We start from the raw sequence: 18,694 nt of genomic DNA, 5'->3' as shown, positions 1-18,694 counted from the left end.
GGGGTTAAGGCGGAATGGATCTCTATGGATCCTCTGAATACCCGTGTCGAGATTTTCTGCCGATTCATCGAGATTCAGTGAACTTTTTAATAGATCCACCACAAATGCCTTAATATCGCTGCCCTCCTTTCCTTCTGGAATTTTAAGTAGACGGAGGTTATTTCTTCTGGAGTAGTTTTCCAAGGATTCTACTCTCTCCTTCATCACGTCACCTTCCCTTAACAAGGATTGGATTTCGGTCTCTGCTAACTCCAGAGTTGATTCCAGGCGCCACACTCTGATTTCCAGATGATCTGTTCTTTCGCAGAGACCATCCACCTTCTTTTCGAGAGCCTCACAGACTGCCCTGATCTCGTTCTGATTGGATTTAGACTGGGCAAAGCCACACCTGATCTCCTCCCTCATGGTATTCAGGAGAGTCTCTAAACCCCCCCTCCGATTTCCCCCCCCCCCCTCCGGAGGGGTCACCACTGATCATATTGGTAGTCTCCCCTTCCCCCCCATTGTGGGCTGCGAGGGGTCCGCTCCCCCTGGGCTGGTCGTCTGGAACATTCATTACAGAGCTAGTCTCTGGCGATGCAACCGGCCCAAGTGCATCCTCACCATGAGGGGGTTCGGAGTTATTTTTGTCGCTCATAGGCCCTACTGAAGATCCTGCCGTATTGCTGGTGACCTCTGTACCAAGCTGAATATCCAGAATTTGAGGTCGCACCCTGAAATATGAGAGCAGTGAGGGTGTTATACGGATCGAGTTCTTACGTAAGTTACTTTTGCCTCCCCTCTCAACTGAATGGGTGGTGGCACTTTCTTTTGGGGGTATAGCTGTTGTAACTATTTTTTCCACTGGAGCCTCCAGCAGATTTGACACCGCAATTGTAGATTGTTGAGGGGGCTTAAGACTGGGGGCTTGTTTACCCCCAGGGCATTAGATTTAAGGCTTTTCCTCCTTTTAGACTTCCCCCCTCTCTCTCGGGGTGACCTACCTCTAGGGTTCTGAGTCCCTAGCACCCCGCACCCTCCACCTTTCTTCCCTCAATACTACTAGTCACTTTCTGATCCGAGGAGGAAAGAGGGACGTCTACGGCGCCTACCTTGACCGCCGGGTCTCTGGCTGTATCTATGTCCCCAGTGTCCTCCTTCAGCTCACAGGGGTGCTCTTCGCGCTGCTGGATCCGGCAGCCCCCCCTCAGGAGCCTGCGAGCCGCCGCCTTACGTCCGCGTCTGAGCTCCACGGCTGCCTGTTTCCAGCGCAGGGTGGAGAAATCGGAGGGGTTGGGGCTCCCACACATCGGCACCACTAGGAGTCAGTCAGGGCAGATCCTTGCATAAAAATGAAAGCTGTATACATGCGGGGAAAAGACATCGGAAAGGATTTGTGATGCAGACGTGAAGAAACATACGGCGGTGAAACGGAGCTCAACGCGAGCCCGTGCGGACCTTCATTGTTGAGAAAACGCCGATGACTTTGCGCGTATCGACGGAGGCTCAGTAGGTCAAAATCTGCTGACGCGCGAACCGCCTAAGCCGTGGCCGCCATGTTTCCTACATCAAGATGACGTCAGACATGCCACACTTTTGTAAATAATATAGAATGTTAGCAATCTAGTTGTCTTCCTGCACCTCTCTTGCATCTTTCTGCACCTCTCTTGCCTTTTCTGCAGCTCACTCTCTTCTTTCTGCAACTCTCTTGCCTTTTTCTGTACCTCTCTTCCCTCATTCTACAGCTCACTCTCTTCTATCTGTACCTCTCTTGCCTCTTTTGCACCTCTCTTGCCTCTTTCTGCACCACTCTTGCCTCTTTCTGCACCACTCTTGCCTCTTTCTGCACCACTCTTGCCTCTTTCTGCACCACTCTTGCCTCTTTCTGCACCACTCTTGCCTCTTTCTGCACCACTCTTGCCTCTTTTTGCACCTCTTGCATCTTTCTGCACCTCTCTTGCATCTTTCTGCACCTCTCTTGCATCTTTCTGCACCTCTCTTGCATCTTTCTGCACCTCTCTTGCATCTTTCTGCACCTCTCTTGCCTCTTTCTGCACTTCTCTTGCCTCTTTCTGCACTTCTCTTGCCTCTTTCTGCACTTCTCTTTGTTCTTTCTGCAGCTCACTCTCTTCTTTATGTACCTCTCTTGCCTCTTTCTGCACCTTTCTTGACTCTTTCTGCACCTCTCTTGCCTCTTTCTGCACTTCACTTGGTTCTTTCTGCAGCTCACTCTTCTTTCTGTACCTCTCTTGCCTCTTTCTGCACCTCTATTGACTCTTTCTACGCCTCTTCTATAATTTCTAAAGGAAATGCTTTAGGTATTACAGTTTTGATTACATCAAGATGACGTCAGACATGCCACACTTTTGTAATAAATGTAGAATGTTAGCAATCTAGTTGTCTTCCTGCACCTCTCTTGCATCTTTCTGCACCGCTCTTGCCTTTTCTGCAGCTCACTCTCTTCTTTCTGCAACTCTCTTGCCTTTTTCTGTACCTCTCTTCCCTCATTCTACAGCTCACTCTCTTCTATCTGTACCTCTCTTGCCTCTTTTGCACCTCTCTTGCCTCTTTATGCACCACTCTTGCCTCTTTCTGCACCACTCTTGCCTCTTTCTGCACCTCTCTTGCCTCTTTCTGCACCTCTCTTGCATCTTTCTGCACCTCTCTTGCATCTTTCTGCACCTCTCTTGCCTCTTTCTGCACTTCTCTTGGTTCTTTCTGCAGCTCACTCTCTTCTTTATGTACCTCTCTTGCCTCTTTCTGCACCTTTCTTGACTCTTTCTGCACCTCTTTTCTCTTTCTGCACCTCTCTTGCCTCTTTCTGCACTTCTCTTGGTTCTTTCTGCAGCTCACTCTTCTTTCTGTACCTCTCTTGCCTCTTTCTGCACCTCTATTGACTCTTTCTACGCCTCTTACCTTTCTGCACCTCTATTGCCTCTTTCTGCACCTCTCTTGCCTCTTTATGCACATCTCTTGTCTCTTTCTGCACCAGTCTTGTCTCTTTCTACACCCCTCTTGCCTCTTTCTGTAGCTCACTCTCTTCTTTCTGCACCTTTCTTGCCTCTTTCTGCACTTTTCTTGGTTCTTTCTGCAGCTCACTGTACTTAAGACCATGACTGGAGTGGTCCAATGCTGATGCCGACACAGATTCCCGAAGCGAGGGCATTATGCCTGTGACATTTTGAGGTGAGGTAATGAATGTAGAAGCGGTGTAACAACCGAGTCCTACGGGTCCCGACCCTGTTCCCTATGCCAGCAACTCGTGCTGACCTCTACCTGGGTTTCTCCGTCTCCCCCCCCCCCGGAAAAACATACAAGCCGATTCCACAGGCCTACACCAGTCCTGTTCAGAATATTTTTACGGTAAGCGTGAAACTGTTTCACGCCACCAGGCATCACAAGAGATTACGAGCGCTTTATAATAATGAGGCTTCTAAGTTGTCAAGGCACTCACCCCACTGGCGCGCACTAATAATACAGCGCAACTTGCTCACTTAGAATACACACCCCCCAGTCTCTTTCTAAGAACACCATCGACAGAGTAGCGCTAGAAACGTTACATGGTAAGCCCGCCAAGTTCACGGGAACAATACATATAGACCTGGTTTCTTAGCTCACGAGGTTTATTAAGCGTCCATTCTCGAATTAACCTCAGTACCTCTCTGCTTTCTCCTCACATTATACTTGGATACGGACCATGGGATCCGATTATCCACCCTTGTATGTAAATATAACTTTTACTTGACCTACATACCAAAAATTGTTTATATCAACTGTCTGAACACGTGACGTGACTTGACTAATGACTTTTTGTTAAAACAAATGTTTCTTACGAATGCCCACGTATGTATATACTCCGTGTTTATTATATTGCCTTTTGGCGTTCATCACCCTTCTTATGACTTTTCCCTCTTCACTTCCTCTATTTCCTCTTTTTTGCTTTCCCCCGGCTTTTTCTTCCCTTCCATTTTCTTTCTTCATTTTTTCTCTCTTTCCGTACCATTCAAACATGCCATATCTCCATACTATAACTTTCTGTTTTTTGCTATATTATAATCATTATATATGTAAATCTATTAATATGAACGCAAATGACCAATCTGGTCGTAACTCCACATTTGTGTCTGTTGATGTTCTTGCAATGCCCTGGCTCCACCATGAACTACCCCACCCTCTACTCATCCTCACATGGGTGTCTTTTCCTCATTCACTGCACTTTCCCCCCCTTTTTTCCTCCCCTCCCAACATGATTATCCGAATTCTTTGCTTTCCTAACACATTACAATATTTCTCTCCTTATCTTTGCTTTGTCCTCTGTTCACACTAAATTGCATATCTATTTTTTGATTGTCCTCTAATCATTGCTAATGCCATATCATTCTATAAATATTGTACATATATGTTTGTGGACCACTCTGCACCCCGCACACTGCACATTTTTTGTTTTTCCATGTATGGTCTATATTTTGTTTGTGGGTCATTTTGTCCACTGTAATGTTGATACGTACAGCCCTAAGGAAGCCCCAGGCCGGAAGGCCTTGTAAAGGTGGCGAAACGTGTTTTTGAGAAAAACATTAAACAAGCTGATTCCACAGGACTACACCACTCCTGTTCAGAATATTTTTACACCCTGAGGAAGCCCCAGGCCGGATGGCCTTGTAAAAGGGGCGAAACGTGTTGGCTGTTACTCCTTTATTACAAACTGACTCAGACTCCTTGAAGTGAGTCACAAACACTAAAAATAACAAGCATTGGCATAGCCAATAGGTCTCGCTTTTGGGACCTTATAAGTGTTTAGCCATGCAACAGTTGATGTTGTTGCACCAAGGATATTGTGCTGCATAACTAAATACTTATAAGGTCCCAAAAGCGAGACCTATTGGCTATGCCAATGCTTGTTCATACTATTATTTAGGCTTTAATTTTGATTGCTGGCCTAGTGCAGTGGAGTTCAGTACTCAGAGCATATGTGCGTCTCCTGCAAGATGTGGTGACACTGCACAGAGTGTCCAAGTGCACAAACAATCTACTGTCTCACTTTCAGCCAAGGCAGTGTGTTCTGTTTCTATCAGCTATGATGCTGAACTACTGAGCCTGCAGTGGTCATTCGTAAGAGTTGAATGCCAATAGCACTTTACAATTCATTATCTCATCTGCAGATCTCACTTGCTATGGTCCTAAGTGCTCTATTTTTCATTTGTATATGGCATTAGCTCTGCAGATCTCTTGGTAATGAGATCAGCACTGCATCATTCATTCAGCAAAGTCATCCTCGTGGCTGCATATTCCAATGAATCTCATCAGCACGCTATATTAAACGAGGCAATGTCATCCGCATGGCTCGCTGCTGTGTATATATATATATTATATTGATATAAAAGCAGACTAACACCATATCAACTACGTACATGTTTGTTTCAACAAAGCAAATTTAGATAGAGAACAGGATCAAGAAATGACTAAGGCCCAAACCCCACACATAGCGCTCAACGTCAGACGCTAAAACCATCAAGCACAACTACACAAACCCCGAGAAGCAGTACATTTCAATAAGCCACCAAGATGATTAGAGTGGGGTGGTTCTGCAAGGAGCACAAACAAGTTGTGGGAGTCATCAATATCTGAGAACGGCTTTAGCACCATAAACCACAGAAAATGTATACACAGCTGCACATTTCTGATATCAGACAAAGTCATCACAGCACTACACTGCTCCTGGAAATGCAATCAGCGTTATAGGCTAGACTTCATCTATGGACGTACATGGAGCTGCATACTAAGCGCATGATAGAAGCTGTTACAGTCTGAAATGTTCCCGCACAAGTAAACACTCCCCAATAGTTAAACCCTGCAAACTTAGAAATTATGCAATGCAAATCAATACCCACTTCCAATAACAAAAGCTCTCTCTCCATCTCCGCAATTCAGAGGCCAACTCAAAAAGCCTCTCTAGCAGTCCCTCTCACCGCTGCTGCTCACCCATACACTTCTGGTGGCCAATTGAAAAGGAGCCCTCGCCCCGAGAGGACCTTACTTTAATTCCGAACAGCTGGTTGAACTCTGGGATGGCCACGTGTCTGACCTCCATCTTCCTGCGGGTGTTCCGGATGGCATGGGCAGAGATCAGCATGTGTGGCTGTGGATTGGACGCAGCTGTTCTCGCCACCGGTGGCACACCTGGCGGTGTTCACTGAAGAAAAAGCGCTGCAAGGGTTCTGCATCCTGCACTGTTGGCAAATGAAGACAGAGGACAAGAGTATATAGTGCCCGTCAAATCATGCCCCATTCCCCACCAATGGTAGGTTTCAGCATTGGACTGGGCAGCGCAGAACATCCGGGCACCTTCAACTAGAGTCTGAAAACTGCCAGACAAGAATAACACACAGACTCCAACTCACCTGTTACTAGGAGCCGGACCTAAAAACTCCTAGTATTCTTCCACCAATTGGCCTTTCAGTTGGGGTACAATAGATGGCACAAGATAACGTCCTCCCTCCCATGATACACAGGTTTACACTACAGATTCAACGGAAGTGGGAATTATCTGGCGCTATATATACACGATGTTATCAAATGGTGCAAGGAATGTGTCGAAGTAATGAATCATATAGAGCAGTGACCAAAAGGAATGTACCTTTATTAACAGCAGGGACGTGCTCACACACATTGCGATGTCAAGTGTTGTAAGACTTCTGAAAGCGTGGGACATATAGATGTATTTTAGGGATTATTTTATAGCGTCTCATGTGCCACACTGCTGGTTCTGGGCACTCCCTGGTTTTGAGCGGCTGGCATCTTTACTGAACCACTTGTGTGCTGAAAGACTGTGTAAAAAAGTGTGCTCTTGCCCCCTTGGGATCTCAGCATGATTTTTTTATGCAGTGTAGGCTCCAGGGCTTTCCAAAGGTAAGAGTCTTGCCTAGAAAAACACACGCATCAAAGCCTCGGGTCACTTAAAGAGGATAGTAAAGGGTTTGAACTTGTGCGCCGTGCTTGCTTTTCTTGTTTTTATATTACAACACATATGCGGCTGATTTCTTTCGACAAATGTGGGTGCGGTTCCCCTGAAGCCTCAGTCAAGCTCAAAAACTAGAGTCAAATGTTTTCTTTTCTGGGTTTGGCACAAGTGAACTGCAGTGAAAAGTAGTAGTAGTTCTTTCTATAGATAAAAAAAAAGCATTGAAAGCATGCGTCATGGCGATCGCGATCGCTCTGAAAGCAAAAGTGATCGCGATGACGCATGAGTTTTCAAAGTGCTGCTGAAGGCTAGCGGTTCGCGCTTGCACAGTCGCGTGAACGCAAATGCTAGGCCAGCCAGCAGCACTTTGAAAACTCACATACAAAATGTTTCTCTGAGCCAGTGCATGCGCTGGGCACAGCGAGACCTAAAAATCACTACTCTGCACTCCTTGCATTGGAATTTTCTCCGTGCAAAATGATAACTTTTTGGCTTGTCCTGATTCTTTCTTGGAACTCTCTTTTGGCTAGGGGTCTCCCCCTGTCAAGGACAAGCACCCTCGCCATACTTTGCTCAATTAAATACGGCCAGGAAGGGTTTGAGACCGATTACCCCTTCCGACTTCGAGTTAGTAAGGAATAGTAGGGCTAGTGGAACTGGACAAGGAGAGAATATGGGAGGAGTTAAGATGAAAAGGTAAACTGGAGATTCAGAAAACCACACAATAAGAAAACAAGAAAACTAAATACATGATCAAGAAATTCTTAAATATATTTACACAATGTCATCTGCTGTGAAATTGGCGTGCCCTTCATCAGGTAAGTATTTAAACAAACACAAGGGAGCCCCAGTATTTAGACCAGGGGCGGTAAATATTATAGCAAGGAACAATGGTACTGGGAGAGGCCACAAGGTCCTCTGGTAGCCTAGGCTAAAACTGTTTGAACAGGTATTAATCAAAAAGAGAAAAAACTAATTGATGAATGCCCAAGGGGGACTTATTGCGCAGTCAATGCAGGAAAGATCAGGTAAGATCCTCATTCACTTTAGTCATCCTACTGAATATTACTCCACAACCATTTGAACGTTTACAGTTGCCCTGGCCGTTTCCAATACAGTTCTTCCTGAAGCAAAGTTATTTGCATTTTATGGAGGAAAACTTTTTATTGATTTTATGTTTTTGGGAACACCTACAAACATCAAGCCTCTCCATCTCCCCTTCACCACAGTCTCCATGTTTCTTGCCTACACAAATATTTATATAGGGGTATGCAATGCTTATTTAGCTTGCCTCTGACAATATTTTACTTTATCCCTGTATCTTCTAGGTGGTTCCATCAGCCCCTTCATTTGACTGCCTCTCCAGAAACTTCTCTAAATCGCTCCTCATTTGTCTGTAAGGTGTGGCATCTTTAGATATCTAGGGCATGTTAGCGCACTCTATTACTGTGGGATGATATGCAGAGTGCCCAGCTTGCCTCAAACTGTCCTTCCTAATGTTCAAGTGCTGCAGAGAGTTTTTCCATACCAACCAGCTCCCATGAGTTGTAGAGCCAGGTATGGTGTTCTGGTCATCTCCCGTCTCCATTCTCTACAGAATCATGATAGTAGTAAGTCTAGTGGCACAAAGGGTAAGCATTAAGGCATCTCCCCCCAAGAGGAGACTAGTGGGTACGTTAGCTTATTCAAAAGTTTAAGGACGTGTATGGGAATGATGGGATTTCTGTCGAAAACATAGGAATTTATGTAAGTCAGTACCTCTTGCCAGTATCCATTTAACTTGAGGTAGAGCCATACCAAGTGCAGGGGAGTAGCAATCCCTCTGCAGCCTCTTAACAGTATAGTGTGATTTTCATAATAGCTTCTCTGCCTGTGGTGCTCGTGGCTATCCCCCATGTTCTTTAGAAGATATGTGACCTTTTTGTGTCTATGAGCTACTGGCCCAGTTCCTCCTCCTACATCTTGTGCACTGGCAATTTGTATACAGGTACCGTGTGGGTGATACATGTGTAAATGTCAGAAAGCAGTCATTTGTCTCTTTTTATCAAAATCCTTATTTATCTGTTTGAAGGAACAGAGACCCGCATGATTGTAAAACTCTATTGATTCATTTACAACCTGCACTGTGCCATACACCAAAGGCTTCTCCTGTTGTGGCAGGAAAAAAATCTGGGTTGCCTGTGATAGGCGTTAGCGTAGAGGGAAATGCAATAAGCTCCTTTTTGCTTGCTACTGCATCCCAGCAGCCAAGGTTTCCCTGGTGATTGTGAATGAGTACAGGCTCCAAAAGCAATTTTTTTGTGGCAGGCAAACCGCTTTGCACATGTTTGTCCTGATTATTGTCTGATCTATGAAATACCAATGCTTTTCAGACTCCTTCCTATTCCATTCAACTATGAACCTGAGTTTGGCCACCTGATAATAGTTAATTAGTTTGGGAACTCCCAGCCTCCACTTCCCCCCTATCTGGTGGTATGTAGGAATATGTCTTCACAATTCGGGGTTAAGCTCTGCAAGTTGCCAAGGACTCGCTTGGGGGATTGCAGTGGAAGCATTTTCATCCCATACAATACCCTCAGGAGGAGGGTCATCTTGCCTGCAGCTAATAGTTCCAGGAAGGAATCCCACTCACTTGCCAAGATTGTAGATTTCTATGGGTTATGGCCAGCATGTCCGTATAGTTAGGTGGTACTGTCCTATTCAGAGACGACGCAATTTTGACACCCAGATATTGTATGTGCCTCTCAATCCATGTCAATGGCCAAGCTTCCCGCAACACTTTTTGTTGCTCAGTAAGTGTCGATATGTTTAAGATTTGTGATTTCTGTAAAAAAATGTAAAAACACAAAGCAGATCCAAAAGATCTGTCTCTGCTAACAAGGCAGGGATCGATCGTGGAGGTCAGTGAGCATTAGTACCATGTCATCAGTGTAAGCAGCAATCGTATGGTGCTGTGAAACAATTTTCAGTCCCTGGAAGGCTGGATTGTTCCTCACATGCTCCACCATGGGCTTCATATAGAGCACAAAGAGAAGCGGGCACAGAGAGCAACCCTGTATTGTGCCCCTACTGACCCTGAAAAGCTCCAGTGCCACTCCATTGACCCCAACCTTAGACCTAGTGTAACCGCTCAGCCTCCAAGCTTAAGTCTAGGGTATAAGCTGGGAGAGGGAAGGTGGGGGGTAGAAGATGGGTCGAAGTTTAAATTACTGTAAATAAATATCGTTGACATGTCTTGCAATGATGGGTGTCATAATTGGGGCTCTGGCTTGGATTGACCAAAATGGTGATACCGCTTTATGTTTAGCAGAGCCCATGTAACAGATGTTAAATGCTTAACCGATGAATACTATTGGAGTGTATCGAAAAATGAAAAACCTACTAAAGTTTGTTTGAAAAAAAAAGTCTAAAGTCTAAGCCTATATTGTCCAAAACTCTTGCAAAAAAAAGAAATGGCCAGTGCACCCCGTCAAAGGCCTTCTCTGAGTCAATAGACAGCAGCAAGCCTACTTTTCGGGTGAACGTTATCTATCGAGGATATGTAAAACTCAGTTCGTATTGTTCCCCACATCATCTCTCTGGTATGACTCAGTTCTGATCCAGATTAATTAGCATGTGCGGACCCAGTTTCCTGGCTATCAACCCCGTGAATATTTGGGCACCTACCTTAAGTAATGAGATAGGCCTATAGGGGTTGCAATTAGTGATGCTTTTCCCAAGAATATGAACCACTGTTATTAACGCCTCACCCATGGACTTGCTTAATCAATCAATGAATGAGTTGAAGAGACGGGTGACCAAGGATAGTTCCTGGTCGATTCACAGCTTTTCCCCCTCAAAGGTTACCGCACCCGTCTCTTAGGCCGCTGCGAACATGTCTTCCTCTACCTATAGTAATTCATAAATTAGGATGTCTGGGAACGCACCTGAGATCCTAGGGGCTGGACCAACCCTGTGTGTTCTGTCCAGGTGAATCGCTGATTGTTGCAGCCCTGGACAGATCTGTTTGAACAGGTGCTTCCAGGGGGGTAGCTTAATCCATAATATTCAGGTAGTGTAAGTCTGAAATGTCCCAACAGTTATCTTGGTGTACTTCATAAAATTCTCATAAGGCACTGGCGATTTTGAAATCCCCCCTGATCATACCCGACTGCGGTCCCTGATCTCTGTAACCTTGTTCCTCTTTATATTGGTCTATAGCCTACAGCCTGCCAGCTTTCTTACCAGCCCTATAATACCTCTACCACATGTGCAGTAGTTCATATTTAGCTTTGCCCACATCTAGTGCTTTAAGTTATACACTAGCTGCTGACAGAAGCCACCACACTTGGCATGCTCTAGTTTATGTCCTAGCTGTAGCTCCTTTACTTCTGTTTCCTATCCCACCCTGTTTTCCGTTCTGCCCTTGTTAACCCTGGCCCAGTAGCCCCCCCCCCTTACAATGGCCTTAGGAGTGTCCCATAACATTGCTATTTTAGTGTTGTCTTGGTCATTCTCCTGTATTGGGTATTAGTTTATTCCCAATATTTCAGGTTTGTGGCTTTCGCTTTTGAGTATGTTATCGTAGAATCTGCAGTTGGTGCGAGCTCTGAGTGTTGCTAGTGATGCAGAGATTAAGGGATACTGGTGCTTGACCAGAGTGTCAGTTTTAGCAATTACATGATGTGATTAGGAAATAGTCTAACCTGGCATATGTCTGATACCCATTTGAGGAGAGCATTTAGTCTCTGGGCTCTGGTTGTTTCGCACACCAGACATCTGTTATGCCCATCTCCTTCCAGTAGGTGAACCCCTCTTGTGACATGTCTCCATCTGCCCTGATCCCTGTGCTGATCTGTCTATAGATGAGCCCATGACTTGGTTCAATTTGCCCCCACCGGGATGTTCCTATCTGGGAAGGTGAATAACTCCGCCAGTGGGTCTCTGATGAACTGATTTTGGCTTTCATTGGGTGCGTTTATTTGGCAATAGTTAGCATGCTTCTGTTGATGCATACCAGAGCGCCAGCACTCTCTTACCTTTTCTTGAAACTTGTGAATAATAGTTCCACCATGAAGGAGGCGATCAGAAACAGCGATACTCCTCCAGACTTTTTATAGCCTGAACAAAGCTATTGTCTAGACAACCATTTCCAACAGTGTTGGTACCAGTCCTGCTTGAGGCAGTGGATCACCTGGGGCAGACAAATGTCACATACCTTGGCATTTAGACAATCTCTATGCGGTGGCTAGAAGTCCCCTGAAATACAAATTGAGGGTGATTTTGTGATCAGATGAAGGCTAAAACTGTGGGTTACTGCAAGTGTTCGGCACTCAGGGGTTCGCTTGTGGATAGTGGCCTCATCCCCAAAACCGGTAATGGGGGTGCCCTTCCCTTGAACATTAATACGTGGGAGCAACCTCCTACAACTCCTCCCCAAAGTGGAAAAAGCTTAAATTGGCAAGTGACTGTGGCCACATCTATCATTCCTGCAAGTCATTCTCTCCCTATCAATAGTAGTCTGTCCACTCTTGGCCTATTCCTCCCCATCTTTTAACAGTCTAATACTAGGGTGCACCTCCGCCCACCACTAGAGAGCCCCTCTGGTCCTGTAATCCATATCAGTCCCAAAGCTGACTCTTGCTCGGGCACAATCTGCAGACAAGGGTCTCTCCCTTTTAATCCCCTGTGTTCACTTATTGTTTACTGATGACATCACTCCTTTCTTTCCAGGTCTCCTCCAATGTGGGTTTCAGGGTCCTTTTTCTTTGATTCTGCTCTGGTCCCTCTTCCTGATTTACGGCTCCTGGGGGGCTGTGACTAAGGGCCAAGTGCACTGGGTCTTATACCTTTTGGCCCTCATCAAGCCCAAGGATACATCTTGTTTCCTCTTTGGAGAAGATTTGGTCACTCGCACCGTTCCATGTGAAGATAAATCTGAATGGATTGCCCCATTTATATTCGACCCCCTTCTCCTTCAGATAGCTAGTTGTCAGGCAGAGGAGGGGTGTTTCTAAAGAATGAGCGAGGATAGATCCTAGTAGAGCCAAAGCTCGGCCCCCTGAAAGGTCCCTGCACTTGTCTCTTGTTTTGCTGCCAAGATGTCTTCCTTCTGCTGATAGTCATGTACATGGTAAAATGCCTGGGGTTGCCCGCAAGGTCCTAAGGGCTGAACCTACCCTATGTGTTCTATCCAGGCGAGTCTCCAATTCCTGCAGCTCTAGACCGATCTGTCTAAGCAGGGACTTCAACGTGCATAGCTTAGTCAAGTATCACCTTGGGGTACCCAAGTAAAATAGACTGTGTGACATGTGTTGGCTGTGGCTGAGTGTCCGTAAGGAGTTTTAAACACTTGTAGTATTGGGAATTGGGGCTGTGGGAGGAGGATGAGAACATTCCTAAAGTCATTCAAATCTATCCCAATATGAGATATCTGTGTTGTATAAAAATAGCTAAATAAAAGCAGGCATAAAAAGACTGGCAACTTGAGCGCATGGCATGGAAACTATAATCAATACTAATACATGTAAAAGAAACTCAACAGATAGGAAGCACTTAAGCTAATTAGAGTCCAATATACACCTATTCACATGTCCAATTCAATCAAGTCCCAAGATTCATGATGTTGAGATGGTATAAGATTATGTAAAACCTAAACGATGAGCCACAGACATAGTGCTTTACAAAGTAACTCAGTTCATTTTTGTTAGACCTGTCAGCCTTAGGGTGGTCTTCCCCAAAATGTTTTGCCTTCATCCCCCTACTTTTGCTGTCCTCATTTTTGCTGGCCTTAGGGCTCTGCTCACTTTACCACTGCTAGCCAGTGATAAAGTGCTTGTGCTCTTTCCTTTAAATATGGTAGAGCTGGCTACACTCAATTGACATATTTAATTTACTTCTAGGTCCCTAGTGAAAGGGTACTACATTTATCCCGGGCCTGTAAATTAAAAGCTACTAGTGGGCCTGCAGCATTTATTGTGCCACCCACTAAAGTAGCCCTTTAAATATGTCTAAGGACTGCCATTGCAGCATGAGTGCAGTTTTAAATTGCCATTTACACATTGCAAAATAAGCCTTTTGCCAGACCCAAACATTCCTTTTTAATTCAAATAAGCCACCCCTTATGTAGGCCCTGAACACCTCAGAGAGCAAGGTGCCGTGTAATTAAAAAGTAGGACATGTACTTTTAAGTTTTACATGTGTTGGTAGGAAAAAACACTTACAATTCTTTTTCACTACTGCAAGGCCTGCCTCTCCCATAGGATAATATTGGGCTTACCTTATTACATTTAATAAGCTGTAAATTCTAAATGGAAACAGGTGACCAGTTCATGTTTGGTGTCTCTGGAATTGTAATTGTAATGACAAACCCTCTCTTATGGTGAAGTCGAACTTTTGGTCACAATTTTGGAAATGCCACTTTTAGAAAGTTGCAGAGCAAGAGTAATAATTGCGGGTGCACTCCTTCCCTTCCTGGGTAGTTCATTTCTGCTTTGACTGCGAAATAAGTGCGTGCATTACAGTAAAAAATGCACGCACTTATTTCGCAGTCAAAGCAGAAATAAACTACCCAGGAAGGGAAGGAGTGCACCCGCAATTATTACTCTTGCTCTGCAATCTTCTTTCGTCCCGAATGCGAGTTGCACCCCAGAGGTTTAACAAATATCACATAAAAAGATAGAGTGAAACATAAGCATCACTGTGGGGACAACATTACATTGTAGAATTTTGAGCGGATGATTTAAAAGTGGCATGAAGCCTGAACTGCGCAACATCTTATTGGAGAGGAAGCATCATTGGAATTTAAAGGGCTGCTCTACACATCATGTACTTTGTTTTAAGTCACGACATTGCATTGATTTATGTAACACGTTATGATTGCATGTATTTTCATGTATTCTGGTGTTTATTTGTTCTTGTCATTACGTAGTTTTTTTCAGGCTCGTGGGTTCACTGTTTTTGGCAACTGTGTCAGTGTATTATGGGACATGGAGGCAGGAGTTCTTTTTTTCGAGCAAGGGAGTTTAATTAGGTCACGGGGTTTGGACTCAATTAGGGATTGATTGGGGAAACATGTGCTAGTAGATTTCGAATAAAACCATGTTGGGAGAGAGAGAAGTTGTTCTCTTTTTCGAATAAGAAACGGGAAAAGTAGACGTTAACCCGCTGGTTATGGTTGCTTAAGGTAAATGCACACTGTTTGTCTTTTGCGGTTGGTATGAACATTGTAAGGGTTTTGTAGATCATTTATTCACCCGTTTTTGTGACGAGATTGTTTAGGTTCATGAAGAATGTGGGAGGTCAATGGGGGTTGTGAGGGAGGGGAGGATATGGGGACAAGATCTTAGCTTCAAGTCTTTAGTTTGCTTTGTTTTTGAGCAGTTTTTTAAGCAGTTTTCTCTGATTTTTTTACAGTACCCCTGACGAAGAACTTAGAATAGTTCGAAATGCATTGGGTGTTTTTATTGTACCGGCTCAAAAGAAAGTTGACTACACATGTCTATGTTAAAGCTTGGATGAGCAGCATACGATATTTGAAAATGAAGAATAAAACATTCAAGTTCAACTCTTCTGTCTCCGCAGTGATTTCATAAGTACGGAAAAAATGGATTACTGAAGTTAAACAAAAAGCGAGTACTATGGATTACTTTGGTTTAATTGAAAACAAATGGTTTACTCACGAGGAGCGTTTTCCTCATCTCAGCAGTGCAGCAGTTGGTGTTGAAAATAATGCACCTTTTCTTTGGTATCACTTTTAGAAAGTTGGCATTTTCCAGCCTTAGCCATTTAGTGCATGCAGCCTGTCTCTGGGTCACATGACTGAGTGTAGCTGATGGTTGGGCTTTGTGTATTCTTCTAGACACGCACACACAATACAGGGCTTAGGTGGGCCTGGATCAGTCAATCAAATTGGATTTATAGAGCGCTGCTAATCCCCTGCAAGGGTATCCAGGTACTGGGGTTTCTTCTGCTGGGTGGATTTAATTGAAAAGCCAGGTCTTCAGATCCTTCCTGGGTTCCAGCAGGGATCGGGAGGTTGGGAGGTGGAGAGGGAGGCTGTTTCAGGTCTTGGCAGCAAAGTAGGAAAAAGAGTGTCTGCTGCTCAAGCTTCGACAGATGCGGGGAGTCTTGAGGATGGAGGTGGAGTGCAAGGGGTCTGGAGGGCTGGTGGAGGTTCACATGGTGGTTGAGGTAAGCTGGGCCCTGATTGTGCAGCGCCTTGCAGGTGTGGGTGAGCATCCTGAATTGGCAGCTCATGTGGACGGGAGCCAGATGAGCTTCCAGAGGTGAGGGTGATGTGGGCCAGTCTGGGGAGATAGAGGACAAGTCTGGTGGCTGAGTTCTGTATGGTCTGTAGTCTCTTCAGTAGGTGCGGGGTGATTCCTGTATAGAGTGTGTTGCCATAGTCCAGGCAGCTGGTGACGAGGGCCTGGGTGATGGTGCGTCTGGTGCTAGCAGGCCACTTGAAGATTTTCCAGAGCAGGCGGGGAGTGAAGAAGGAGGCCGAGGATACTGCATTTAATCTTTTTTCATGGTGAGCTTGCTGTCTAGTTTGATTTCGAGTTTCCTGGCGTGTTCTGCGAGTGTGGGTGAGGGTCCCAGTTCTGCAGGCCACCAAGAGCTCTTCCATGGGGATGTGTCGCTCTAGAAGATTAATACCTCAGTGTTGTCAGTGTTGAGTTTGAATCAGTTGTTTTGCATCCATTGGGCACTGTTGGTCATGCACAGGTGGAAGTTGGCCTTGGTGGTGGAGGGCCTTGCGTATAGAGAGGATGAGCTGGGTGTTGTCTGCATATGATTTGATGTTCAGTCTGTAAGTTCTAACAATGTTAGACCATCACTTGCAGGATGGGAGGGCATAGCTGGACTCAGCCCTACTTACACTTGAATAGGTTGTGTTCTGCCTTCACACAAAGAGCTGCATAGCCCTGTAGTTAGACTGGAGTGAGGGCAGGGGAGACAAAAGACCTGTGCACCTCAAATGGAATCCTATAGAAGCGTCTTCCACTTCAAAGGAGGCACCTGATATAAATATTGGTCCTCAGACACCAATTCTCCAGTATAGTTCTGGACCTGTAGCTTCTGCCAGGAAGGTCAGCTGTGCTGTTGTAACACCTGCCACTCAGCTGGACTGCTGCTTTGAAGGATTGTTGCCCTGCTGTGCTGAACTGGTGCCTGCTGCCCTTTTGCCTGGGTAAGAAGGACTTGACCTGCATCTGTTGAACCCAGGGCCCCGGATTGGCTCCAAGGGCTAGTTGGCTGGACTCTTGATTAGAGCCTCAGGCACAGACAGTTCCAACAACCTTGAGCTGAGCACCTGGGCTCTGCCATCTCCGAGTCTTACCCTGCCAAGTGTTTTTCCATCCTAGTCTTGGACCCTTGGAAGTGGGCCTGAAGGTGCTCTGCCAGCCCATCAGTGCATCCATTAGAACCAACCCATCTCCTCTGCTGCATGGCACAACCCTGAGCAGAACCGGCGCATCACCTCTGCTACAAGCATTCTCTCAGTACAAGGTCTCTGCATCGACCTTGCAGCCTGCATCAGAACTGTCACTGCTGGACACATTGTGCAGACCCTCACATTGCAAATCTCTAGTTGACTACAGCCTCAACACAGGTTTTTGCATCGCAGCCCACGCATCGCCTCGGCTGCATGACACATCCTTGATGTTGGAATTCTCCTCGCAAACCCTTGTCAACAGGATCTTCGACGATGACGCGGAACTTCACATCGCATCCCCTCGGAACCGATGCATCGCATCAGCTGCATGACTCATTCTTGACGTGTGATCTTACAACCTTTCGCAATAAGGATTTAAGGTACTCTTGTTCAGCGGGCTTAGCTGTGTTCCTGTAGCTTATGACTTTGTCCCAGTCTTGCGCGAGCAGCTAGCCACAGTTGGCGCTTTTTGGCTTTATCTTCATTTGAATAATTTAAAACTGCATATCTACGGTTCTGCTGATAAGACTTTTGTGTTTTGGTGACAAGATTGTTGCCTCGGGCATCTCATATGGGCAGGATCAAGGCCCTGAGCTCCCTATTGATATTAATAGTGACGACTGCTTTGACCCAGAAATTCAGCTTTCTTGCTCTTCTGGCTTTAATACAGATGTGGAAGAGGCACAAGCAAAGGGAATAAGAAGCTCTGAAGAGGCTTCTAAGGCCTCAGATCCTAACATGGGACTCTTGGACCGTTTCGAAGATCTAATGTTTGACCCATTATTGATAAAGCACCCCTTATCCCCAGAATGGGGTTTACTTGTAACTTCACCCTGACAAGGAATGTGGTTGCTTCTTGAGTAGGGTTTTTTTTATCCCCTTCAACCAGTAACCCAGTTTCTTACAATTTTTATTCTATACTCTTCAAACCAAGAAAGTGACAGCCCAACCAATGTGTTTCGCCCCACCTGGGACTTCATCAGGGCTACAAAAAACATATATAATAATATTTACAATTAAAAACAATCAAGACACCTACATCTCTAATCATATTCTACAATACATTCCCACCCAGTGATCCACAAATCTCGAAGTCACACATAAGGGCTAGATTGGCTCAGATCATCCATCATTATCTCCATATTGAATGTAAATTCGTATACAAGCCAAAATGATATACATTGCACCATTACGGGCACTTCCATTGACTGCATATCAACAAGGTCCAATTGTACCAACTTCATCATTCAATTATGATTACTCTCCAAGTTGAATTCTTTATCAAACATGATCTGTAGGGATGATCTACAGTAGACATCATTGATTGTAACAATTGC

At 45.2% G+C, this 18,694-nt stretch overlaps 1 long non-coding RNA gene across 10 annotated transcripts in view; it reads right to left on the bottom strand.

Annotated features, from left to right (window-relative positions):
• Nucleotides 1-18,694, bottom strand: part of LOC146811397 (uncharacterized) — a 482,239-nt gene that overhangs the window by 88,741 nt on the left and 374,804 nt on the right. For 6 of the 10 annotated variants that reach the window (XR_014966727.1, XR_014966728.1, XR_014966725.1 and 3 more), the window contains one exon: nucleotides 6,014-6,206. The exons of the other annotated variants lie outside the window; for them this stretch is intronic. This is a non-coding gene — a long non-coding RNA (uncharacterized LOC146811397). The remainder of the gene's footprint in view (nucleotides 1-6,013; nucleotides 6,207-18,694) is intronic. 10 annotated transcript variants of the gene reach the window in all.

The sequence above is a fragment of the Triturus cristatus genome, chromosome 7, assembly GCF_964204655.1.
Source record: "Triturus cristatus chromosome 7, aTriCri1.1, whole genome shotgun sequence".
Classification (NCBI taxonomy): Eukaryota; Metazoa; Chordata; class Amphibia; order Caudata; family Salamandridae; genus Triturus; species Triturus cristatus.
This window is presented reverse-complemented; position numbering and strand designations above follow the sequence as displayed.